We start from the raw sequence: 27,643 nt of genomic DNA on the forward strand, positions 1-27,643 counted from the left end.
ATGTCAACATATCTCTGCACATTGGTACCCCTCATGACTCGAACTAGTCGCGTGATCAGTCCAACCATACACCCAAACCATAAGAATGCACATCCTTATGCCATCACAAGTCTTTCCCTGACTTCTACTACATCTCGAACTCATCAAGAATCTATCAACCATCCCATGCTCAGGTCCATGGAAACTCCATCCCATCTGCAACATGCTTCATATAACCAACCTGATGTCCATGACTCTAGTTGTCCATAATGTCCAACCCATGTAGACTCCATCCCTACCTCTGGTCATCTGCATCCAAATCTGCACCTGTCATAAAGAAGCCTCCTCCAAGGCCCCTTGCAAAGTTGATGTGGTTCCTCCCTACCAAGGCCTCCACACCAACCTTCCTCCAAGGTTATCTACAGAGAAAGGAAGGCCAGGAAGTTTCCTCCCTGACTCTCATCCACCCATGTGTCAGATTGATGTTTTGTCCTCAAGTATTTATGCATAGCCTCAATCTCCTCACATGTATATCCAAGCTCACCTAGCTTGTCCTTTGTCAACTGAAAGTCATATATGCCCATGGCATACCTACAAAAGTCCACTATCCCAGTAGGATATCTACCTCCATAATCCTCATCAACCACTGCCTCTGAAGTAGTACTTGGACTCCCTTCATTTGCAACTCCATCGTGAAGATCATTAGTAGAAGATGCTCCCAACAAGTGTCTCCAGGTTCGTGTGGTTGTCTTCTCACTCCCTTTATTTTCTTTCTAGCCCTTGCAACGAAGTCCACCAACTTCCTTTCATTCGTTGTTTGAGTCACACTCCCAAGTCCTCTTTGCTCCACATCCTCATGCTTCACATTTGGATCTTTGGGGTACAAAGTCATAGAAGCCATCCTTGGTCTATACCCCAAGCAACTTCTTCTATTCATCGGTACCATCATGGTCTTCCCTTCAGCTGTGATCAAGAGAATGTCCAGGTCCACCATTGGTATGGCTTGTGCAAGCTCCATAAAGTCCAACCCCAACACCATAGAATGACCATCCATGTCCACAACTCTCAAGTCCAACTTTCCAAACCACGATCCCACTTTCACCTGAGTGTCCTTCAACACCCCATCAACAGCTCTAATCATAGAGTTGACTGCTTTGAAAGCACTCCATTCCCTCTCCATATTTGCTTTCTTCCCAAAAGACTTTGTTGCCTTCCTGCTTAAGAAGCTATGAGTAGCCCCCGTATCCACCAAAGCTGCAAATCTCTTGCCCTTCACGGTTACCTGCACAAAACTTAGCTTCAAGGAATCACCTCCCTTTGTTGGCTTTGTCCTGCATCTTACATCAGCAACCTTCTTCAAGAATTCGGCCTCAGAAGTTTCAATTGGCTCATGTTCCACCTTGACATTCCTCCTAAGGTACTTCACTTCCTTGCTTGGCTCCTTTAAGCAACTCGATCCTGGTCCAGCTTGACTCCCTTCAAGCTTGTCCTTCATCACATCTTGCTCAAGTGCACCAACCAAGTGTCCACTGACCAAGTTCATAGAACTAAACTTCTGAATGTCCTCTGGATGCTCTCAGTATTGAGTTCCCAACCTGTTAATGTAGTCGAGCTCTTCCTACTCAATCACAACATCCTTCTTACCAAGAAGCTTCTTCTTTATCTCTTCCTCAATTTGCTTGATTTCGGCTTCCACCCTAGCACTTTCCTTCCTCAACCGGGCTCTTTCATCAAAGAGCTCTTGAAGATCAAGACCTCTTCGTTAGATCTCCTCATCAAGTTCCTTGAGTTCAACATCTATCGTACTTCCGCATTGGCTCCTAAGTTATTCAAGTTCCCTTCTTAGTTTCGAACATCTCTCCCGAATCTTCATGTTCTCAGCCTTCATCGCAACCCAGTTAGAACTCCATCGACTCATATGTTCCAACACTTCGTATGGGAGAGCTTCAACCGCACTATGGCTAGATTCACCTTCCAAAGGTTCATCTACCATTACTGCCTTTTCAGCCTTCTCCATGTTCACCGAGTCACCTGCAACCTGAACCAACCCTTGTCCCACTTGTGTGGAACGGCTTCCTTCACCTTCAAGTACCCTTTCCACTGTCACAAGCAACCCTTCTCACCGGCTTCAAACCAAAGTCTTGTTCTCACCTGTCAAATGCTTCAACACCTGAACCTGTTCACAAGCTTCCAACCTTCCACGAGCAAACCTTGCTCTGATACCAACTGTCACACCCCTACACCTGCGGTAGTCTTCCAACCGCTTATAGCAAGGTGCGGCACCACCGAACGGTTTCTTTTCACCAATACTAACATTCATGGACTACGCCTACTTTCACTTTAACATTACTTAGCTTGTGTTTCACAACCAAGTAAACATACAATTATCCTTTATACTTAATGAAGCCCATACTCATTCATTATCCATAGCAATCATAACAGGAACATCAACAATTGCAACAAGTATAAAGGGGAGGGGAAACTCCCCGTAATGTGAGTCTGCCCAACAATTTATTAAGAATATCAGTTTACAATAAACAAGTGTGTCTTGGCCGAACCAAGTCTCACAGTTAACGAAATAATACAAAGAGAGGAAACCCTGCCTTTACAACCATGTGCACCTCTTTCACAAAGGGTAGTGCTCACCCGAGCCACTAAATCCCCTTACCAAGTCCTGCACAAATTCTGCACCTCAGAACCAACCCGGGCACACCTTGCCCAACCTTCGTCTAAAATCTCCAAGTGCAAATCACCTCTGCGCACTCTACAAGTTCTGCGCATGAGCTATGCGCTTCACCCCAGTAAAACTGCGCACTAGACTGCGTCCTTATCTTAGAGTGAAGAGCTTAAGTTGATGATTGAATGAGTTCTCATGCTCATATGTTTATACCCTTCCTACGTGGGTTTACATGTGGGTGGCAACCCCTTGGCCGACCCCCAAAACCATCATAATGCACCCACAAGTCTCCTTCCCAAGTCGGCTTGCAATCTCCTTCCAATCGTCATATAAAACGCTCAACACTTCATTGCACTTCAAAGTGTCGCACCATCATTTCTTCTTTCGTCGCACATGACTTGCACAAACGTCGCACTTCTTCCGCACATTGTCGCATGCCCGTCGTGTGCCCGCGCGCCTGCCCGCGTGCCCACGCCCTCGTGCACGGCGACTTTGCCCGGCGCCCGTCGCACAATCGCTCGGAGGCCTTACACTCCCCCTTGGGGGAACACCATCGTTGGTATTGAACAACACCTACAACCAACAAGACCGTTGAAAAGAAAAACATACTACCCATGGAGCTTTATAACTTAGCTTGTTGCAAAATTTACAATGGTGAATTTGCTGCGAAGAAAACCAACATGACACATAAAAACATGACAACCATAATGACATGACACCCATACCACTTATTGGAGATTTATAACACAGCTCATGGCGGCATTTACATCCACATACATATGTACACATACCAAAACATCACACCAAAACATGTACCAAAATTATTCACTCAACGAGTGAATAGAGAAGGATACATAGTCTGCATCTGATTTGCCATCTCCCATGTAGCTTCATCAGGCCCAAAGTGCTTCCATTTCACTTTAACCTACTCAATTGCTCAGTTTCGGAGCATGAGCATCTTTCTCTGCAATATACATTGAGGTTCTAGATGGAATTCTCCATCTGGCTCCACCTGCAATACAGGCGAGTCAATCACGTGATCAACATATTTAACATACTTCTTAAGCAATGACACATGGAAACATCATGGAATTTCATTGTCAGATGCAGTGCAAGTCAATAGGCTACTCGTTAAATCCTTTCAAGAATCTTGAAAGGTCCACAGAACTGAGGTGTCAACCTAGCACATGATCCAATCCTCAAGGAGCTCTTCTTGGGCTTGATGCGCAAATTCACCTATTCCCCAACTTTAAACTCCTTAAACAACCTATTTTGATCTGCATATATTTTTTTCCTGTCCTATGGTGCCTTTATATTCTTCTTGATAACCTGCATTTCCTTATCCATATCTTCCAACATGTTTGATCCTATCAATACCCTGTTCACTGGATCACTCCAATTGATGGGAGTATTACAAATCTTCCCATATAGTTCCTTAAATGAACTCATCCTCGGTGACTCCTGATACCCATTGTTATAAGCAAACTCAACCAATGAAAGTTAGTCCTCCCATCTCCTCTACTGATGCATCACATACATCCTCAACATGTCCTCCAATATTCGATTGACCCTCTATGTCTGTCCATTTGTCTATGGATGATAAGATGTGTTGAAGGCCTACTTTATCCCCAAACCCGCAAACAACTCCTTCCAAAAATTGGAAGTGGACTTAGCATCCCTCTATGACACAATCTTCCTTGGAACACCAGGAATCCTCCCTACATCTATGATGAATACATATGCCACATCACTAGTTGAATATGTAGATTTTACTAGAAGGAAGTGTGCTACCTTTTTCAGCCTGTCTACCACAACCACGATGGAATCATGATGTCTAGATGTCCTCAAAAAACCTATGATGAAATCCCTGGAAATGACCTCCCACTTCCACTCTCGAATCAGAATCAGTTGTAGTAGTCCACGTAGATGCTTACACTCTTCTTTCACCTATTGACAGTCTAAGCATCTAGCCACAAACTCTACCACTTCCTTCTTCATACTCAGCCAATGGTAAAAACTCTTCACTGTTGGCAATGTCTTCTAGTATCCTACGTGCCCTGAATATGGTTTAGCATGAAATTCTTGCAATATGGTCTTCTTGAGCTCACTATCATTCGACACATATTTCCCGTCCCTAAATTTATCCAAACCATATTGTAAGATAATAGTACAAATCCTAATCACATGTACCCTGTTGTAACCTGTGCATAAGCTCCATGTACCTGTCATCATGTTGTCATGCCTATAAGATCCAATCCTGTAATTCTACCCCATAAGAACTCATAAATGCTATGTGATTCACCTGTACTCTCTTGTTAAGTGCATCAAAAACCCTATTCTCCTTACCCTTGATGTACCTGATCTCAAAGTCAAACTCACTAATCATGGCCAACCATTTAGCTTATCTGGCATTCAGATTCTGTTAGTCAAACAAGTATCTCAATCCACTGTGATCACTCATCAATACAAACCTCCTACCAAGAAAATCATGTCTCCACATCTTCAATGCATGGATGATTATTTCCAACTCAATATCATGTGTTTGATAATTTGGCTCATGCTCATTCATTTTTCATGATGCATAGTATACTACATGTCCTTATTGCATTAGGACTCTGCTAAGTTCTCTCTTACAAACATCTATACACACAACAAACTCTTTGTTTGGATCTGTAATCTTTAACACTGGAGCATTTGTCACAACTACTCCAATTTCTCAAAACTCTATGTGCATTCCTTTGTCCATTAAAATTTATTATCTTGCCTCTGCAGTGATGTAATTGGATATGCAATGCGAGAGAAATTCTTGATGAACCTACTATAATAACCTTTTATCCCAATACATGATCTTACCTCATCCACATTTTTAGGAACTTCCCACTCCATGATATCCCTTATCTTCTCTAGATCCAGTGTTATGACTTCCTTGGAAACAACATGTCCCAATTAATCTACCTATGTCTGAAAGAAACTTCATTTTCTAAGATTGGCATACAACTAATACACTCTTAGTAATCTCAACATTTTTGCTAAGTTCTTAACATGCTCTTCATCATTCTTAGAATATATCAAGATGGCATCAATGGATACAATAACAAACTTGTCCAGATAGGATGCAACGCACTATTCATCAAGCACATAAAAGTAGTTGGAGCATTAGTCAAACCAAATGGAACCAAAACAAACTTATAATTCTCATACATGGTCGTGAAAGCAATCTTGTATATGTCCACTTACTTGTTGTGTACCTAATGACATCCAAATCTCAGATTGATCTTCAAGAGCAATGCTGCTCCCTTCAACTGATCGAACAGGTCATCAATCCTTGGAAAATAATTTATGTTCTTGATGTTCACCTTGTTCAACTTCCTATAATTAATGCATATTCTAAGAGTACCATGATTCTTCTTCAAAAACAACACTGGTACACCCCAAGATGGTAGAATTTGCCTAATGTATCCCTTGTCAAGAATTTCCTTCAACTGCAACTTCAAGTCTACTAACTCTAGTGTGCTCATCATGTATGGTGCCTTTGATGTTGGCAATGCCCCCGGTACCAACTCAATAGAAACATCCACTTCCCTATTAGGCGGAAACTCTAAAATCTCTGCTGGAAGCACATCCTGAAACTCCTCTAAAATTGGGTACTTTCTCAAGACATTTTCATCCTCAACTTCCTTACCTTTGTCACAGGAAATATGCACTGCGAATAACACACACCTTTTCCTCTGGTTGCACTTTTCCTTCATAGCTATCACCATTCTAACTAATGTTGCCTTCTTCTTACCCTACAAGATCCTTTGTTCTCCATTTTAATCCAAGCACTAAATGGCCTTATCTTAATAATCCAATTTGGTCCTATGAAGATGCAACCAGTCCATACCCAAGAAAATACTATATGATCCCAATGAAAATACATTCAAATTTTCTAATGTAGGCATACCATTCAACTCCAGTGCACAAGATCTTACCCTGCGATACACTCTCTTCTCTGTACCTATAGCCAACTGCACTAACTAGGATTATGCATGCACTTCTTTAATCAAACCACACTTATCCACCAGGTCAGGACTAACATAATTATAATTAGATCCAGGGTCAATCAAAATGGAAAAAACTTGGTTACAAATCTTACTGTCCATCTTGATAACAATTTCTTGGTGATCTACCTTCTTGTTATCCAGCACTACATAAATCCATGAGATGCTCTGCCCAACATCCCCAATTGTCTGCGCTTCATGTGCACTATAAATATGAGGCCTACCACCCTGAGTCTGCAAACAATCCCTCTTAAGATGCTCCTTACAACATGTCCAACACTGCAACCATCATGTACCATCACCCTTATTCTATTGCCCTCCATGTTGTGACCCATTAGAATTATTGTAAGGCACAACGTTCCCTTTCTCAACCACATCCTTAGGCCTTGTTCTTTTTGGCTACCATTTACCTTTACCTTTGGCTTTCCCTCTCCAAACTTGCTAATATTATGTATTGCGCTTCGACTTCTCATAAAAATGCTTCAATTTCCTAATAAATTCTTCAAGTGACCAAGGCTCATTACACTCAATCCAATCTCTAAATACTAATGGAAATCCACTAACAAGTCTCTGAACTTTGGCCTTCTCATCCTTAAGATATGGTACATACCTCAATAACTACATGAACTTAGTTTCTTACTCCTCATCTGTCATCGATCCCATCTTTAGCTCATAGAATTCCTTGGCATTCCTGTCATAGTACCTCTCTGACAAGTACTTCTTCCTGAAAAGTCTCTTGAATTCATACCAACTCAATTCTTTTGTCCTAATGTCTCTAACCCGCTTCACATATACCCACCATATGTTTGCTTTCCCTTTGAGGCTGAAGATATTTATTATGGCCTTCATATTCTCTGTGTATTCATGCAACTCAAAGAATTTATTCATCCCAAGTAGCCATGCTTCTGCATCCTACTACTTATTCATATATCCATCAAAGGTAGGTGGCTTCGATTTCTTGAACTCATATGGAAAATATACCCTATCAATCCTCATGTAAGGATGAGAACAATGACGATCATAGAGCTTATCAAAAGAAAAACTAGAATAGAACCTGTGTCCATCACCTCTCCTATCCAGAGTATCCAAGAGCTTTCCATCTCGAATCATGCCGTCCATATCTGACCTGTGCCCCCCTTGAGACCTACTGCCATATTCCCCATTAGTTATATCCTCCTGCCCATGGCTGATCCTAGGTGGCCCCTATCCCTGCAATTCTGACAAACTCTGAAGTATTATTTCATTAACTTCTGCTTGTTTCTCCTGTGTCTGAATGGTCCTGTCATTATCTTCCTTGCAATTCCTTATTTTTTCCTTCAAGATTCTCATTGTGTTTGCTAAGTCAGAAGAATGCCCACCACCACATTGCTCATTTGACCCATAGGGAGAATCTAATGAAATTTAGTCTACCATCTTGCTAGTCATATTTGATCTCTTTCTTGCAAGTACACCATGTCAGCTAAAACCAAAACATAACATAATCAACATACCTTAGTATATTTTAGGGGAGGATATCTCATTTGAAAGATCAACCAAATTAGCACAACACATATATAATCATAATCACATCAATATATAACATAATTTTAACTGCTATCCAATTATCAATGCCTAATCATACCAAATACATACCATGACCTCATTCATGACAAATGCAACCATATCATGAATGCATAACAATATATAAGCATTGACATGTATAACCAATCCATAATTGAAATACACTCATGACAACCACATCCAACAACACACCATCCACTTTCACATGGTGACACCATTGCACCCATGGCCACCACCATGCATACACAACAAGTACATAGACCATAAGCATAGAGAACACATATATGCAACCGACATGATTGTGTGACCAACACACAACCCATCTAGTCTAAGGGGTTAACCACACTCTGATACCACTCTGTAATACCCTCCTCCCACATTTAACTAATCTACTTAGTCTACTAGGGTAAACATGTGATGAGAGGCTACTATGATCTGAATCACCTCCCCATGTATAGTTAAGAAAGTGGAACAGACATAATGAAATTAAACTAGCCTTCCACACATGTTGCAAAACCTTCAGAATCCAACCAACCTTTCTAGGTGACCAACCCCTCAAACAACTTGACATTTTACTGATATGGACCCTCAGCTACTCCCATGACAAACCATTCATTTGACTAAGGCCTTTCATTCACTCCCACAATAAGGAATGCCAACAACTATGGACTTTTTCATCTAGTTTTTGAGCTAGCAACCCTAGATTCTATGCCACTTTTTCAGGGCCAAGACTCAAGCCACTACCCATAACTTCATGAAACTTTTAGAAATTATAGATAACAATGGAATAAGGCTAATAATGAAATAATTGGTACATGTACTTGATCTAACCCCTACTAGCCATGACAAGAATTTCCTCAAACATGTCACAAATATGTAATATACAGGTCATAACAACATATTTGAGCATATGGGTCTCATACTTATCTGAGATTCATAAAGAAGCATTTTTGATCTATCAAAATAGTTGAATTATCATCTATTAGGTCATATATTCATTGTACATTCATTTGCTAATATAAACATGATGAGATCCACACATCAAGTCTGTCGTAAAACATACTCATAACTAGCATGTAGCCAACATAAATAACAAGGATATAAAAAACCATAAGAATCGAATATGAACCAATACATTTACACATGAAATAAAAAGGATAAGGAGCTCTTATTAATGAATGCATAAGCCAACTATGTTCGGGACTTCCACGAACAACCTGATCATAGATTGGTTGAACCAAATATTTCTTTCAGCCAATCACCTTTGTGCCATATTCTAAGCATGAATGTGGGACTCACAACAAAACCAATCCAAGTTTCCTCAAGCTTTACCACAATCCCCACCAGATCACTAGGCCCTAAACAAGAATGGATGTCACTAGATTTCTCCACCTACACTGTGAGGAATTTTCTTGTATCCTAGTCTCTAGGATTTATTTATATCTCTCCATACAACGGTCAAGGATTCCTAGGGCTAGTCAAGACTCCACTCTCCAGGCTTTATCATATATCTCATCATTCACCAGTGGAGGATTCCTAGGCCTGATCAACAGCACACACCTCTAAGCTTTACCATATATACCTCCATACATAGGTGGAGGGTTCCTAGGCCTACCAAGGCACAACATATCTAGCTTTACCGTAATCCCACCTTCTCTGGTCTAGGGATTCCTCGGCCTTATTTTCTTTCTTTCAGAGACCACCTCACTCATTTTTTAAACCATCTGAGAATATATCTCAACCAAATACAAGAGAACCCATCACACCATGGCTATCCAAAAATGGAAAGGTAAGGCTGAAGAATACTATCCCAATTGGAAAGACCCCTGCCAATGACAACAAGAGTACCAAAAAAACACATATATGTACCATGAATGCCAAATATAGGAAGGTAATCACACATGAAAATTGATAACTACAAGTAATCCTGCTATAACGCATGATATTAGCTTCCCTTTACCTTCTTGATCCTTCCTTTGCTTTCCTTGATCCAATGCTAGAGTGCTCCAAGAATGTTCTGTGTCCAAGAGTGAGAGAGAGAGAGAATAGAGACATCTCCGAAAATGAATTGATTAAAAGATACAAACTAATCCTTAGAAGCCTTTTTATTAATGATGCCTATATTTTCTTCAATTTTCCATTATTTTCCTTCATTTTCCTCCTCACATGCAACCTACGACCTTTCACCTTCCTTTTATCCTAATTTCCTTTATTTTTATAAATAAAATACCAATTAATGCCTCATGCCTTTCCAAAGCCTTTGCCTTTGGCTTTTCCTTTTCCAAATTCCTTAGCCATAATAAACCAAATGAACACCCACACTAGGATGTTTTGCCCAACTTTTAGCTTGGAATATGTGTCCCATGACCTTGGTTATTATTTTTCCTTTATTAACTTTATTACATGGATTTTTGACCAAGGCTATTATAAGGAGGGGGGCATGTTGTCTAACCACTTTGGCAGAGGGTCATGAAGAAGGAAAAGGATTTCTATTTGGGAACCATTCCATTTTTCAAAGGTTGAGTAGGGTTTGGAGATAAGGTCAAGAGGCCACCCGTTATTTGCAGGTTGAGGAGGAATCAGAGACTAGGCTAGGAGGCCTTTTTATTTTTTGGGGATCGAGTTGGTTGGCCATAAAGAGACGGAACTGAAAACCCCTTGTTTTTTGTAGCTTCAAATCTACCAAAATTACTAGCGACAAGGTGACCATTCAAAATTAATTCCACTTCCCATTAATTATACCATTGTAGAGAGCTAAATTTCATGACCAAATATGATTTATTTTCTACAACAAAGGATATCATGTCAAGACTAGCATATGAGCCATTTTGATCTCAATCATCGATGATAGTGAATCAATTTGTAAGCAACCATGATCCAAAATATTAACCATTCAAAGGATGAAAGAAATGGTCTCACTTTCTACTTATAAGCTAGTAGGAAGGGTAGTAGAGCATAACATAAAGTTGTTTAAAAGGAATCTTATAGTAGAAGATCTCATGGAATTGTAGGTCACTAGTAGGAGTAAGAACCATATATGGAGTAGTGTTAGTAAAGTTAAGGATTCAAACTAGTAGTACCAAGAATGAGCTAAGGAGGAAAGGTATTTGCTAATAGCAAGAATGAGAAAAGGAGGAGAGGAATTAATAGTGAGAGGAACCTAACCTCCTCTGCACCAAAAGAAGTGGTATGTTGTTGTCCACCAGACACCTAAATATCTATTGGAGAAACTACATGATCGCAAGATATCTTTGAGAGTAGACAAACTGAACCTTTGCTGCAACACCATGGGGGACATTAGAGAACTAGGGAAAATCCTCACCTCTCTTGGATAAGCCAGTGATGAAATAAATTTCCTCCTTAGTGGGATGAAACCACATTTTAACACCAACATGGAAAGCTCGTCAGTGAAAATCCTATTGATGGATTAGTTGTGCCAACAACTCGGAGTGCCCCTTCATGGATGTAGCCTCCTCATAGTACTTAAGGAGGCCTACATTCCTCAAGAGGACTTAGGTTTTTGTGGTAATAGGGTGAGGGTATATATCCCTCTTCCTCTCTAGTTCCTCCCACCCTAGTAGTGTATTATACTAGTCAACTCTTTTCTCTTGCTGTCATTGTTCCTCTCTCCTATGACGTCTCTACATGATTGACATATGCAATACATTAGCCTCATACAAAAAACATATTTTTTTATTAATGAAAAATTTGTTTATAAATATGGACATATAAGATTCATTTAAAAAAAAATCAATTTCAGTGCTTCAAAAAAATAGGAATGCACTCAACATGGTGCACCAAAAAAAACATGAATGCACCAAAAATAATGTGTACATTGACTTGGTAAACTTATTTTGGTTCACATACATAAATGACATTAGTTATTCATTTTTTTAATGTGGTGTGTTAACATTACATTTTGCACTCGTGGATTATTTTTACATCCATGCACCAGACCAGAATGTTCAGGTTAACAAACACATCGAGCTATAGTTTTTTAATATTATTCGATTCATTTGGAAAAAGATAAACACATTGATAAGTTAATTTTACCAGAAGAAATATTGTAAAAATTATAATTTCTAAAGTGATACATCGTGGAACTTCATGGACTATGTATTTCCATTTACCAAATGCACTGAACCACTAATGGTGTGTTAATGTTATGCACCAATTTGTGGTGCACCATTAAATTTACAGGGTGCACCATGAATGGTGCGAGCCCAATGTCTTGAACGCACAAAGAAGAAAAAAATTAAAAACAATGCATTTTTTAACTTAATTTTCAATTCCACTCCACTAAAAAATTAAGGGGAGAAACATAGACATTACCTAGACATTTGCTTGTCAGGGAGGCATGGTTTCCACATAAACAAGAAAAAAAAATTGACCATCGTTTGACAAAATTCAAAAGGCACGTAGTGAGCAATAGATAGAAAGATGGAAAGCAAGGGAAGCACCGGTGATAGGGCGCTTCACAAATTCAAAGGTTGCAACAGTGCTTGAAATATTTACAACATTGCAAATGGTAAAAATGAATTTCATAGCTGGTAAGTTTTCTTTATTTAATCCTATTCTGAAGCACTCAAGTAACTAATGCACTAATGCAGAGTATTTACGAAGAGAACCACGATTTTTTAAATTAAAAACCATACCATTGTGCACCATGTTATTTACACACTGAGGCATGTGAGAACAACAATAACATCAATGCTTCATGCCAATATAACACCAATGGTGAAAATGAGTTCTATGACAGTTTTTTTTTAAATTTAACCTTTGTCCGGTGCTATCGAGTACGATATGGGCTAGTGCTCTAGTTTCACCTAGCGCAATGTTATTTTTAAATTAAGAAACCTGCAATGGTGCACTACGTTGTATATGCATTGGGGCATTTCGAGAAGGTCAAAGCACCAGGGCTTCGTGTGATTATAACACTCAAATGGTGAAAATGAATTTTACAACTGACATTGTTTTGAATTTACACTAGTCTGGTGCTATCAAGTAGTATACACACTGATTCTCAAGACTTAGCACATCACTAATTTTTATTTAAAAACAAATAACCCTCGAATGATGCTCCATTTTATATTAAGCCTCAGGACATATAGTTTTATTAATGGAACATGTGATTATTATATGAGTAGTGCGCCGATGTTTTTTAAATTAGAAATCTTTCCTTGGTGCACCATGTTTTTACACATCGGGGCTTTCATAAAAAAGGGAAAGCACTAGTGCTTTATGTGAGTATATCACCAAAATGGTGAAAATGAATTTTACTACTGACATTTTTTTTTTCTTAAAATTTAACCCTTTTTCGATGTTGTCAAACAGTATATGCACCGTTGTGCCTTATATACATAACACACCGTTGTTTTTATTTTTTTTTAAATAACCCTGCAATGATGCACCATTTTATATTAAATACTAGGGTCCTCAGATTAATAATTAACAACACTGGTGTGTATAATATAATCAATGTACCCCCATTATTAGATTAAAAACCCCACAACAATTTACGATATTGTTTATGCACTGAGATGTTCATATATAGGTTTAGCACAAGGGCATCGTGAGAGTATAACACTAGACTGGGAAAAACATTTTTTATGATAGGCATTGTTTTAAATTTAACTCTATCTTGGTGATATCAAGTAGTATATGCACAATGTGTATTATGTGCTTAGTGCACTTTTTTTTTTGCAAAAAATAACTCTTCCATGGGGCAACATATGCTATTAGGCACCCATGCATATAATTTAGTTACACACCCCCCGGATGCGGGTGACACTACGGATAAAGGCGAGGAGCCACATGGAAGCCATGTGCTGCCTCAAGCCTAAGACAGGCATTCAATGCGAAACGCCGCCAAGGAATATAAGCGTGGGTTCTCATGGACGGCAATTCAATGCACTGTCCGGGGTTCAGGTGCGATCACAGCGTGCAGTTATGGCATGCAGAGTTCGAGGAAGAGATGAAGAGCTTAAGAAAGGTGAGGGGGTGGATTGCAATGTGTTGGTTCGCGCTCAGAATCTGGAGTTTGGTCTATGGTTTACGGAGTGTGCATCTGCTTGGTCTATGGTTCACGGAGCAACCGCTCACGCCAATCCTCTGTCAACTGAATGCTGTAACAAGTTTGAAAGGCTGGGTGGAGGGCGCTTCAATTCCTCCAATTCCTCCTATTCTGCTCTGTTCTTTCCCCCTGTTACTTCTGCAAAAATGGTCAGGCCTCGACAGCGCCTGCTCAGCCGTCGAGGCTCTAGCCGAGGTGGGTCTTCTCGTCCCTCAGATGCAAATCCCCAATCCCGCTGCTGTCGATGCCTTTGCCATCGAGTTGCAGAAGCCAATCCCATCCAATCAAGCCAATTCATGGACTCTAGAAGCCCAGATTCGGACTCGGCACCTCTACCTGCTTTTGGCACTGCCATCTTCTCCTTCAGCAGCTCCCAGGAAAAATCCCGCATCAACGCCCACGTCTCGGTCCTTTTCCTTGAAGAACCTCAGGATGAGGGCGAGGAACTCCCCAGCAAGAAGATGCACCAGGCAGGGAGCTCAAAGGACGTCGAGGGATCGCCAGAGGCAGCCCCAGAGCATGCCGTCAACCCACCTCAGACTCAGGCAGCGCTTTCTCCCTCGGGGGACAAGAAAGAATCGGATCCTCTCCCTGAAGGATACGGCTGGTGCAGGATCATCGAGGAGAAGCCGGACGATTAGCCGTCCTTTCGCTCAGCAACACTCGCTCAGGCGCTGCTCAGGTCCACCCATGATTCTCTATGTTTGTTATATTGGCCTACTGTATGTTTTTGCTGTGTATGTTTGGTTCGAAAGAAATCTTGTTGAAGGCTTTTTGATGCCCCTGCGTGGGATCCTGATGAAGGTTTTTTTTGAGCCCCTGCGCGGGTTGTTAATTTTTGCTCTGGTAGCACCTCTGTGGTTTAAAGCCCCTGCGCGGGCGGTTTGTCTCAGTTGCGGTGCCCCTCAGTGGGCTGCTCTTTCTGATAACTTTCAGTCCAAAGTGCCATCCGTGGCCTTTGGCAGTATGACTCAGTGATTGTAAATGTTTTTCCTGTTCATGTATATAATAGAATAGTATAGTTTTAACGAGAAAAAAAAATAGTTTAGTTACACACCGATGTGTTTTTGTATTATAGACGCATCATTAAAAAAAATCTGCTAAAACATCTTCCCACCCTACTTTGCTAGTGACCTCTACTACAAATGGATTTTTGGGCTATTTTTATAGGGGCTTCAGCAAAAACCTTTGCTAGAGGGTATTTTCCTTGTAGTGGGTTGATCTCACACAACCCATTATCCAGGAAACCACTTTAAACTTCAAACCAATATGAAGCAAGACCAACCTGAGAAAGGACCAGTCCACTTTATCATAAGCTTTGCTTAGGTCAATTTTCATAACAATAGCTAGAGTATTTCTACATTTAATGGATTTCATGGATTTGACTATTGAATAAAAAACAAAATGGGCCAAAGACATGTGATTTGAAATCCAATATTTAAGTTGTTATCTAGCACCTTTGAAATGATTTTTTATATAGTGTTGTATAAAGATATCAACTGATAATCACTAAAAAACTTGGGATCCACAGATTTTGGGATTAATGCAATGAAAGTTATATTGGAATTACCAAAAACAAACCCCCTCCTCTTGATTCCTCAACCACCTCCAAAATGTCATTTCCTATAAGATCAAATAAATCCAAAAACAACTCCATGGGCCAACCATCAAGCCCTGGACTCTTGTCCTTATGCATCCTCTTTAAGATATTTAGGATCCCCTCCTCATAAATATGCTTATTTGTCAAATCTAATTCTTCATTAGAGAAAAACCTAGGGTAGCACTTGACCACTCTCATTTGATCAGCTATATTAGTATGGCCACCATCCTCAAACAAATTTTTGAAGAAAGAAAATCCTTTCTTCATGATATTCCCATACAAAAATGGATATCGAGATCCATCCTGTGATTGAATTGACCAAATATGGATTACTACATGTCTATGTTTAGCAAATTAAAGAAGGTAATGTGTATTACTATCTCCTTCAACAAGCCAATTCACTCTACTCTTAAGCTTCCAAGAAATTTCCCGAGCCCCAAGGATCTCTTCTTTTTCTGCTTCTAAATTATTGATTTTCTCTCTTTCATAATCTATTAAAACCCCATCACTTCTAAAAAATACTTTAGAATTTTGTTTTTTTTTATCAAATATAGTCCACTTCACCTAGTTCCATATTCCTTTTCTTTTCTAGCCACTCACCAACAACCCTCTTTAGCAATTTCAAGATTTTGGAAAATTGTTCCATTGGAGAAATAATATTGGAACTATCAATATGAAGCCATACATATCTAATCATATCCATGAATCTCTCATAATCCAACCAAAATTTATTTAATGAAAATGGGTAATGTCTCCTACTCTTGAATTCCCTATTAAAAGGAGGGTAGATTTGTGATCAGATATTGAATCACAATACACTACAAAAAGAAACAACATAAATTTCAACAAGAAAGACTTATTTACTACAAATATGGCAAGTCACTTCCTAACTGCATTTTACCTTGAATGGTTGTTGGACCAAGCAGGAACCAATAACCTCCACAAAACCCATCATCTCCATCTAATGTTGAAAAAAACGTGCTTGAGCACCCATCCTTCCAAACAACCCCAAAATTCTTTTTGATATAAAGACAAATTTAGATCTCCTACTAATATAAAATTCATCCTTATTTTTGAAATCATAATCTAATAGATCCAACCAAAATTTGATTATGATGTCATAGAGGCCATAACAGTTGATGAGAGAGAGATTCATCCCTAGGGGATAACTAAACCCTTCCATTAAAATTCCAGCTTGGTAGACAGAGCAATTAAAAGTAACAAGGGGGACTCACCCAACAACAGACCCCCTGACTTCCCACTAGCATCAACCAAAAAAGAAATTCCACCCCACCAACAAGTTGGATAAACATTCAACAATTTTCAGGCATACACACATACTGTATTACAAGAAAATGACATATGGATTATGAACAAAGAATAAACATTTGAGAGCATTCCTCTAAGAGAATCCCCCCAAATCCTTGAAATTCAGGGATAATATCTTTATTAGGTAACCCTTGGAATAGGGACCTCTACTCTAAGGGCCCTAAAAAAGGGCTAGGAGTACGATTACAACCTTCTAGAACAAACTGTAGCCTTTTACTTTGGACCCCTTCCCCTGCGTCCCAAAGGAATGGAGGTTCAATCGATCCCTTCCATACAAATTCTTCAGAATCAAAGGGTTTTAAAATATGATAAATTACCTTTGACTCCTTAGATTCCAAAGAAGAAATTAAATTTAGAAAATACTCGCTAGGAAAAAAATGCTTATAGAAACCACCTTTAGGTTATTTTTTATTTAGAGAATCCCATTTTAGCCTAGCTTTCAACACCTTGAATATTTGACTCTTGCTAATGCACAATAAATCCTCCTTATCCTCACCTTTATTTTCTAGAATTGGGACTAAATAGGATAATACTGTCAATATTTCCCCCAAGTCTAATGATAAGGAATTCTAAAGATACCCTTCACTAATCTTCCCATTAGAAATGTCCACTTATACAATCTTAGATCCATTGCCTATATCCACAACATTAGTATCTACTAATAGATCCTTTGTGCAACTCTCCAAAGCACCACTAACATGAATTGAATCATCTAAAGGCCCATTAGATTAGCTTTCTGATGGATCTCCTTTTTGATAGCTAGGTCTTGTAGGGCCTTTCTACATCGGACTACTTCCTTATACAATTAGAGATGAAACCCTACGTCACCCTGCACCCTATCATTATGAAACTGTTTTAAAGAATGTTGAAAATAGCAACAAGAAATGATAAAAATAGAATCCAGAAATTCCAGTTTAATTTGTCCTTGAATTAAACTAAGAATTAAAATTGAATTCTATTCTCATAGCAAATTGTAAATAGATAATCAAGTTTAATTAACTTAAATAGCTTAGGAATTTCATGTTGTAAGTCTTTATGAAGTCATGTATATGTTCTCCCTATATTTTAGGGGTCTAAGATGAGTTAATTGTGAGTTGTAATTAGATAACTCACTGTATTGAGTTAAGTTTAGTTAAATTAGTTCCAAATTGTTTGAGGAATTAATAGTAAGTTAATAGTTAGTTGGTGCACTAATGCATTAACTAGTGCTACTCCAGTTAACTGAAGATTCGCTCATCAGAAACTCATGCATGTTGATTTTGAGAAAGACCCAGTTGAAACTAGAGTGCAGGGACAATGTACTATCAGTTGTATAATTTTCTGAGTTGTACATATGGTGCATGCAGTAATGAACTGAACCTAGAAGGGATTACACAATTTTGGATGCACTCGTTTCCCTTTAAGATGTGCTAATCAGCTATAGGAATTGAGAAAGGAAATAGGGGCTTGGAGAATAGCAGAAAAGGCTAAGGTTTGGCTTGAGCTTGCTTGTGAGTTGGGAGATTGATCATACTGAGTGTTGGGATTCTTCTTCTGAGAACAAGCATTTCATTATCATCTTGGATTTATGATTTACTGAAATACAGATATTGGGGTTTTGATTTGTGGCTTTCCCCAGATATTTATTGTGTTATGTGCCATTGATTATCTTCCTCTTGTCGATTATTGTTTTCATCGATCTATTGGCTTCTGCTGGTTAAAACTAGAATTAGATTCTTGTCCTATGCTTTAGTAAATTGCATGATCTTGTGAATCTATAGGATTTTCTACATGTTATCGGAGCTGAATTCAATATACGAGAGGAGATTTCAAAGTTTTGAGTTTCAGGTTACAAGTGAAATTCAAATTTGCAGTACATACTTCAGTATCGATAGATGGTGTTCTACGGTTTGCGACTCGAGTATGCCTTGGATGGAAGCTAAAATTATATAGCCCGGAAGGACAGGATGGAGGTCGTGTTGGAAGACAATGGCTTAAAGGATTTCATTGATCAGGACATTCCTAAGCCACTAGCATCAGATGCTCAGAATCTGGCCGAATGGAAGAAGTGTGTAGCAAGGGCGAGGCGAATAATCCTTGCGGTAGTTTGAGACCACATCATCTCGAGTCTCCATGGGAAGGAAACTCTACATGCTATGTGGAAAGCATTGAAGGACCTTTTCCAGAACAAAAGTTACCAAAGGAAGTTGGCACTAAAAGATAAAATTCGAAAAATCAAGATGGAGGTGGGCGAATCAATTCCAAATTACTTGACCAAGTTCACTCAATGTCGTGACGAAGTTGGAAGTGTTGGAATCACGTTGCCAAGGATGATATGGTGAGTCTTGCTCTTCTAGGACTTACAAAGATCTGGCATAGTTATCAGGACTATCTCAATGGTTGGGAGAAGCTGCCAAATTGGGAATGATTGTGGTTGGATTTGATGCAAAAGGAGATCAGGAGGAACACCAGAGATGGAACCTCTTCCAAGGAAGTGGAAGAGGGTTTCCCCTTAGTACCGAGGCGAGGAGGTTAGAAAGAATATGGAATTGAGGAAATTCAAGTGTTTTCATTATCACGAGAATGGGTACTATGCAAAGAACTTCTCACAGAAGAAAGCAAGCAAGAAGGAGCCAACAGTTTTGGCATCAGGTGATGCTATAGCTTCACAATTAGACCTTGATTTGACTCTCATTGCATGCATGGAAAGCACTACCATGGGATAAGTGTGTCATCTTGACAGTGGTGCCTCATTCCATATGACGGGGAAGAGAGATATCTTTAGTGATTTTGAGGAGAAATACCTCAAGCAGAAAATAGAGTTTGGAGATGACGAGAGGTATAGAGCTACCAGGATCGGTACGGTTACCTTTCAAAGGGAGTCTGCCTCCCCTTTCAGGATCACAGATGTGATGTATGTTCCAGGACTAATGAAGAATCTTATTTCAGCCATGGTATTGGAAGACCATGGCTCCGATGTGGTTTTTAGTAAGGGAAAGGTTTTCCTTAGACACATCACCATGGGACAAGTGAAACAGATTGGTGCATGGATCAAGAACCTGTACTCTCTTGAGGTTCAAGATGCATGCAAAAACCTTAAGGAGAAAGGTAAAAGTTAAAGAATTGGTGGTTGAGAGGGAGAGTAAATTACCTCTCAACGTGCAACCCTAGAAAAAACCTCAGAAGCAGCTTTAGGAAGTTGTGGATCAGCCACAACTAGAGAAGCTGAGGAGACCGAGTGGAGAAATGCAATCAAGTAGAGAAGAAGTAGTCTCAGAAGTAGTCTCAGACAATTATGGAGGAGCCACAATTGGAAAAGCCAAGAGGAGACCGAGTGGAGGCATCCACTCATGCAGAGACCTCAAGTAGGGGGAAATTTTGAGCCAAGTGGCTAGAGGGGGCACATGTAGCCATACCTCCAGGTGTGAGGTAGGGTGTTGTGAAGTGCTAGTCCCAAGAGGGCTGAAATTGGGAAGGGTCCATTTAGAGGTTTTGTCTCATGGATCTTACCTTGCTACAGGAGCCCAAAGTACATAGTAGCAGGAGGAAACAATGGTGATTGATGCAGTCAGAGATTAGAGTGACAGAGGCTAGAGTAGTCAGATACTGAAGAGCATGGAGAATGGCTAACAATGGTGCAGAAAGGCATATTCAACATAATCGTTTATTTTTCAGTCGATAGAGGTAATAGAAGTTAGATACTATAATGATAGAGACATCATTTTGATTCAGGTTGGATGTTTTTTTTGTTTTTGGAGTTGTTGGAGAAACAACACTCAAAATAAGTGTTGCATGCAAAACATTCCAAAGGTTCGGGATCGGGATCAAGTTTAATTACTTTCTTGTTGAGAGGGAGTTTTGAAAATAACAACAAGAAATGATAAAAATAGAATACGGAAATTCTATCTTAATTTGTCCTTGAATTAAACTGAGAATTAAAATCGAATTCTATTATCATAGAAACTTGTAAATAGTTAATTAAGTTTAATTAACTTAATTAGCTTAGGAATTTTGAGTTGTAAGTATTTTTGAAGTCATGTATATGTTCTCCCTATATTATAGGGGTCTAGGATGAGTTAATTGTGAGTTGTAATTAGATAACTCAGTTTATTGAGTTAATTTTAGTTAAATTAGTTCCAAACTGTTTGAGGAACTAATGGTGAGTTAACAGTGAGTTGGTGCACTAATGCATTAACTAGTGCTACTCCAGTTAACTGAAGATTCCCTCATTAGAAAATCATGCATGTCGATTATGAGAAAAACCCAATTGAGACTAGAGTGCAGGGACAATGTACTATCAGTTGCATAATTTTCTGAGTTGTACAGATGGTGCATGCAATCATGAACTGAACCTAGAAGAGATTTTGCAGTTTTGGATGCACTGGTTTCCCTTTAAGATGGGCTAATTGTGGAGCAATAAAAAGGGTCTTTTTCACCTCTAATTACCTTCACATTAATTATCAACCCAGGGACGACTTTTTATTTCAAGAGTGTACTCAGTTTAAGGTGGCTATTTACTCAAGAGTAATGTTTTGCAGTATAGTGCTCAAAATCCAAAAGTAAATGAAAGCTAGAAATAAAATCTACTTACAACAAAGCACTTTAAGACTTAAATCATGAATTCGGAAAAATAAGCAATGTATCAGTCAAGGGTCCAGTAGCAATAACTCATCCCTTTGGAAACTGATGTAACCAAAAGTAATCAAGGAACAGATCATCAATCTGGGGACTAGACAGCAAATGCCAATTCCCACTACAGTTTCAGATCGTTCTTCACATCAAAGCAAAGATAATGTGAATAACAGGAAATGGAACGACAGATAAGAAATGGAACAACAATTAAGAAATGGAATAGAAAGAAACTGAAATGCTCTTAAACTAAATAATTCACTCAAACAACCATCAATCGAGGATACAGTAGCAATAACTCATTCCTCTGGATATTGATGCAATTGAAATCAAACCGGAACAAGATAATCAATCTAGGAACGAGGAAGCAATAACCAATGTTCTCTACAGTTGATAGTCCTTCTTTAAAGCAATGAAAAGGAAATCGAAATTGAACTAAAGCTGCATTTCAAAGTAAACTAGGAAAACTCTTTTAAAAGCAAACTCTTGCAATTAATCAACCAAACTGAAAAGCGAAGTAAATGGACAACAAACTTATAATTAAAGGAACTAAACAACGAATCATATTTAATAAATCTGTACAACAAACTCTGATTAGTGGAATCAAATAACCAACAATATGAAATGAACAGCGAAGCTTTACATTTGAAATGAACAGCATAACAATATAAGTTGAAAAGGATAATAATCTTTGTTATGATGGAAAAGAACAGCCACGCGATTCAATCTCAACTTGTGCAATAAAACACTTCCATAAAATATTCTAACAGCACACTATAAAAACATGAAACTGTAAAATAATGCAATTCAAAAGAATAGGAAATAAATCAAACCATCACATAGCAGCAATTGTAAAGATATGATACACAGCAGCAGCGTACTCCACCAGAGGCTGGGCCCTTAGCCACCAACGGATGCTGCTGGGCTACTTCAAATGAAAAGAATGAATAGCGACTCCCAAATTAGGTTTTAATCATTAAATGGTAAAATCATTACAACAACAGCAGCTTTGAGACTTACAGCCTGAAACAATCCTTTCTTCCTCCTATCCTATCATGAATTCTGTAATTCTAAATCCTCAATTCCATCATTTTTCCATCATTCGAATCCCCCAATCATCCCCATCTCTGATCTCTGTTCTGATTTAAATAAAGAGAGATCAGAGAGCAGTTACAATAAAGATAAGTACAACATGATTTCTATTACAAAATTGGTTTGTTTCTAACCAATTGATCAAAAAGAAGATATATTTCCATCCATCTTTCAACAAGAGCAAGACGAATTTGGCTTTGCAGCTGAGATTTGGAGGACGGCCGCAAAAACAAATCTGAGAAAATCGTGCTCAAAGAACCCTACGTTTCTCTCAGTAAAAGCCGAGTTTGGGAAAACCGTTCTTTAATAAAGTTAATTGGGTCCGTTCTGGACAAAACCCATGTTCTAGATTTTCTAGATTCTGCTTCATTTTCTCAAAATATCAACCGTAAACCCTCACTTCTTATTCCAACGAATTTCTGAGTTGGCACTTTTAATGATCAAATCTTCAATTTGGAAATTATCTTGGAGGCTAAAAATGGTGAATAATGTTAACACTGATTTATTAAAACTATCATTGATAAAATCATGCATAATCATCAATTTATTAGAAATAAAGGAGAATAAATAATATTCATTCATAGAAGCATAAATCATCATAAAATGGATTTATATAATAAATTATAATAAATGACATGATGAAGAATAATAGAAATGGGTGGAATAAGTGTTCAAAAGTGATAATAATAATGGCATATTAACGGCCCAACATACCCCCACACTCAATATGTTGCATGTCCTCATGCAACGAAAACTGAATATATTGCATGTCCTCATGCAACCCAAAGGCAAAAACCCATGTGTTAACCAAGCAATAAAAATATGTTCATCTCAGCTCATGAAATGGATAGAACAAATGAATTCTTCTTTAATTAATGAATATTCACTTTTAGTAATCTTGATGAAGGCATAACCATTTTTATATTGACATTCAACTATATGTATATATGAAGTTGCAACAAAATATGATATAAGTAACAACAAACTTCATTAACCATTTTCTCAAAAACTACAAACCAGCTTTTGTTGAAATTTGGCAAGTAAATTTATAATATATGAATTCCTTTATGATCCAAAAAATCAGATTGTTTTGATGCACGGATCATGAGGTATAAACAAAATGGCTGTAGGTGAGAGTGCATGATTTCCGAAATTTTATGAACCAATTTATCTTGAAATTGTTTGGGTTTTTATTTGATCCGGATTTAAATAGGAACGCAAAAAAATATATAGATAACCATAAAGACAAATATGCAGCGGAAATAATACTTCATTTCATTAATGGAAAATACTGAAATATGCTTACAAATAGAAATAGAAATAACCCAGCTAGGGCGATGGTAGCTTATCTCTGAGAAGAGATGTGTTGGCTACATGCCTCTGAACTGTTCCGAACTATGTTTACAATGAGGCTCGAAGGCCTATTTATTATTGAGAAACAATGGAAAACCCTTCACATTCCATAACCTAACCCTAGAAGATGAAACGCCAAATTGTGGGCCCCATTTTGGGGTGAGTTGGACAGCCAACTTCCCGGGGTCGCGAATTGGTCGTATTATCTCCGTTTGATGCCCCGTTGGAAAGATCTCTCCGAGGACTACGACGGAAAAACAATTTTTATCAGAAAAATCGCTGGTGGTAGATTCCCAAAAAACGTCGTTTAGGGCCTCAAAACGGCTCCGAAAGTTCAAGACCCGAAAAACTACTAAAAATAGTAAGTTGTGCTACAATTAAGGAAACTGAAAATGCTGAGAGAAACAATGGTGGGGGTCTAGGTGGACTTGGCAGGTGGCCACCAAGATCCACCTGGATCATTCCTCCCCCCTTAGGAAGCAATGGTCCCCATTGCATTGAGTTCCTCCATGAGATGAGGAAACTTTTGTTGAACTTGGTCCCTGGTGAGCCACTTGCCCTGGTGAAGGAGTTGGCCTGCTTTGACAACTCGATACAGTTGGATATTCTGTTGGCGAGTGTTCTTGACCTGTGTGTCCATGATCCGATCAGTTGCAGCTTGTTCCATGCAATCTGCATTTAATTCTGTGGGTGTGAGCTGTTTTGCAGTGTCGGATGTGTCTAGCAATGGTGGAAAGTACGGCCAAAGGTGGTCCACATTGAACACTGGGTGTAGGCCAAGGAATGGGGGAATGCTGAGCTCAAATGCAATGTCTCCCACAGCCTTAATAATGGTGTAAGGACCATATCGGATTGGTCTCAGTTTCCGATAGGCTCCAGTAAGGCGTTCCTTTTGCAAATGCAACCAGACTTTGTCGCCCACTTGAAACTTGTGTGGCACCCGATGTTGATCATGTCGCTACTTGTACTTGGCATTTGATTTTTCCAGAATGTCATGGACCTGCTGGCGAATATGTTGGATGTGCTCAATGAAGCTGGTTGCCTTATCTGTTTCGGACTGGACATGAGCTGAATCTGTGTGAGTAGTTGCAAGTGGTATGGCCACATCAATGGGGCATAGTGGCTGGAATCCCAGGCCCACCTAAAAAGGGTTATGGCTCGTCGAGCTATGAAGAGCTCGGTTGTAGCTGTGTTGAACATAGGGGAGGTTCTCGTCCCATGTGCGTGGATGCTTTGAGTTGTACATGCACAGAATGTGTACAATCATCCGATTGACAACCTTCGTCTGGCCATCAGTTTGAGGATGGAAGGCTGTGGACTTAGTGAGTTTGGTGTCCAGCATTGACCAGAGACTGGACCAAAATGTACTGAGGAACCTACTGTCCCGATCAGAGATGATAGACTGTGGGATCCCAAAGTGCACCCAAACTCGTTCAAAGAAGAGTTTAGTCGTGGCTTCTGCTGTGGTATTCTTCTTGCAGGCCACCATAATGGCCATTTTCGAGAACCTGTCGACGACCACAAAAACACAATCATTTCCATGCTTAGTGGAAGGAAGGCCTGACATGTAATCCACGGAGATGGATTCCCAAGGTCGACTAGGGGTAGGCAGCGGGGTATAGAGGCCTTGCTTCTTGATGGTGGGTTTGGCAATGGTACAGGAAGTACATGATCTGATGTATTTCCCGACATCTTGTCGAAGATTTGGCCAAAAGAAATACTTTTGCAGTACCGCCACTATTTTCTCGACCCCAAAATGCCCAGCAGCCTGACTGTAGTGTGCTTCCCAAATCATCTTGTTATGCTCACTTGAAGGAACACAAAGGTGACCCAGGTGGCATAACAGGGCATCTTGGAGATGAAAATATGGAACATGTTGACCCCCCAAGAGTGTCTGGTATGTGTGGCCAAATTCTGGGTCGCTTTTGTAGAAAAGTGGCCAATCAGAAGTCTCGTGCCCACAAGAGTTGAGCACGATGGTTAACGCCATGATTGGTGGTCGACTGAGGCAATCTGCAACATTATTGGTGCTGCCCTTCTTATACTTGATATTCAAATGGAACTGTTGCAGATATGTAGACCACTTCTGATGGCGATCATTCTGAAATTTCCCTTGGGTCTGTATGAACTATAGGGGTCGGTGGTCTGTGTGGATGACTGTTTCCTTCCCCAAAATGTAATGCTTCCATTGTCGACAGGCCTGCACAATGGAATACATCTCTTTATCATAAGTGGGATACTTCCGGACTGTGTCTAAAAGTGTTTCACTGTGATATGCCACTGGATGCCCGTGTTGAGTAAGGACTGCCCCAATAGCATAGTCAGAGGCATCTGTCTCGACCTCAAATGGTTGTTGTAAATCTAGTAACGCGAGCACCGGTGCCGTGTAGAGGCGATCTTTCAACTCTCTGAATGCCTTCTGTTGAGATGCAAACTAGAAGAATTTCGCTTTCGCTCCTCCCTTGGTGACTTGACTCAAGGGCCAAGTGATATGAGAAAATCCCAACACGAACCTGCGGTAGAAGTTGGCAAGACCTAGAAAGCTGCGGAGCTCTGTCAGAGTGGTTGGAGATGGCCAATCCCGAATGACTTGGATCTTGGCCGGATCTACATGCACCCCCTGTTCATCAATAATGTATCCCAGATACTGAACCTGGGTCATGCCAAAAGTGCATTTCTCCAAATTGGCACATAGCTTGTGTTGCCGTAGTGTTTGAAGAACCTGTCGGATGTGGTGGAGGTGCTCTTCCCAACTCTGGCTGAAGATCAAAATGTCATCCAAGTATACCACTACAAATGAGTTGGTGAATGGCCGCAAGATGTCATCCATTAGCCTCATGAAGGTTGCAGGAGCATTCATCAATCCGAAAGGCATAACCAACCATTTGAAGAGGCCCTCCTTGGCTTTGAAGGCAGTCTTCCACACATCAGAGGGTTCGATTGGTACCTGGTGATATCCTGACTTTAGATCGATCTTGCTGAAATATTTTGCCCCCTTTAGTTGGTCCAAGAGGTCACCAATCCGTGGGATCGGGTACCTATTACAGACAGTGATCTTGTTCAGCGCCCGATAGTCAATACAGAGTCTCCAAGTCCCATCCTTCTTCTGTACCAACACGATCGGGCTCCCACAAGGTGATGAACTCGGACAGATGTGACCTTTCTGCAAAAGCTCCTGAATCTGCCTCTTGATTTCATTGTTCTCCAGAACGGAGCGCCGATAAATTGGTCCATTGGGTAGCGGTGCACCTAGGGTCAGATTGATGGAGTGCTTGACTTGACAGTGCAGAGGAACCCCTGCGGGGGAGGTGAAGATGTCCTCGTACTCCTTC

This window comes from Pinus tabuliformis, chromosome X, assembly GCF_031772625.1.
Source record: "Pinus tabuliformis cultivar Carrire ecotype Pingquan chromosome X, CPIR1, whole genome shotgun sequence".
NCBI lineage: Eukaryota > Viridiplantae > Streptophyta > Pinopsida > Pinales > Pinaceae > Pinus > Pinus tabuliformis.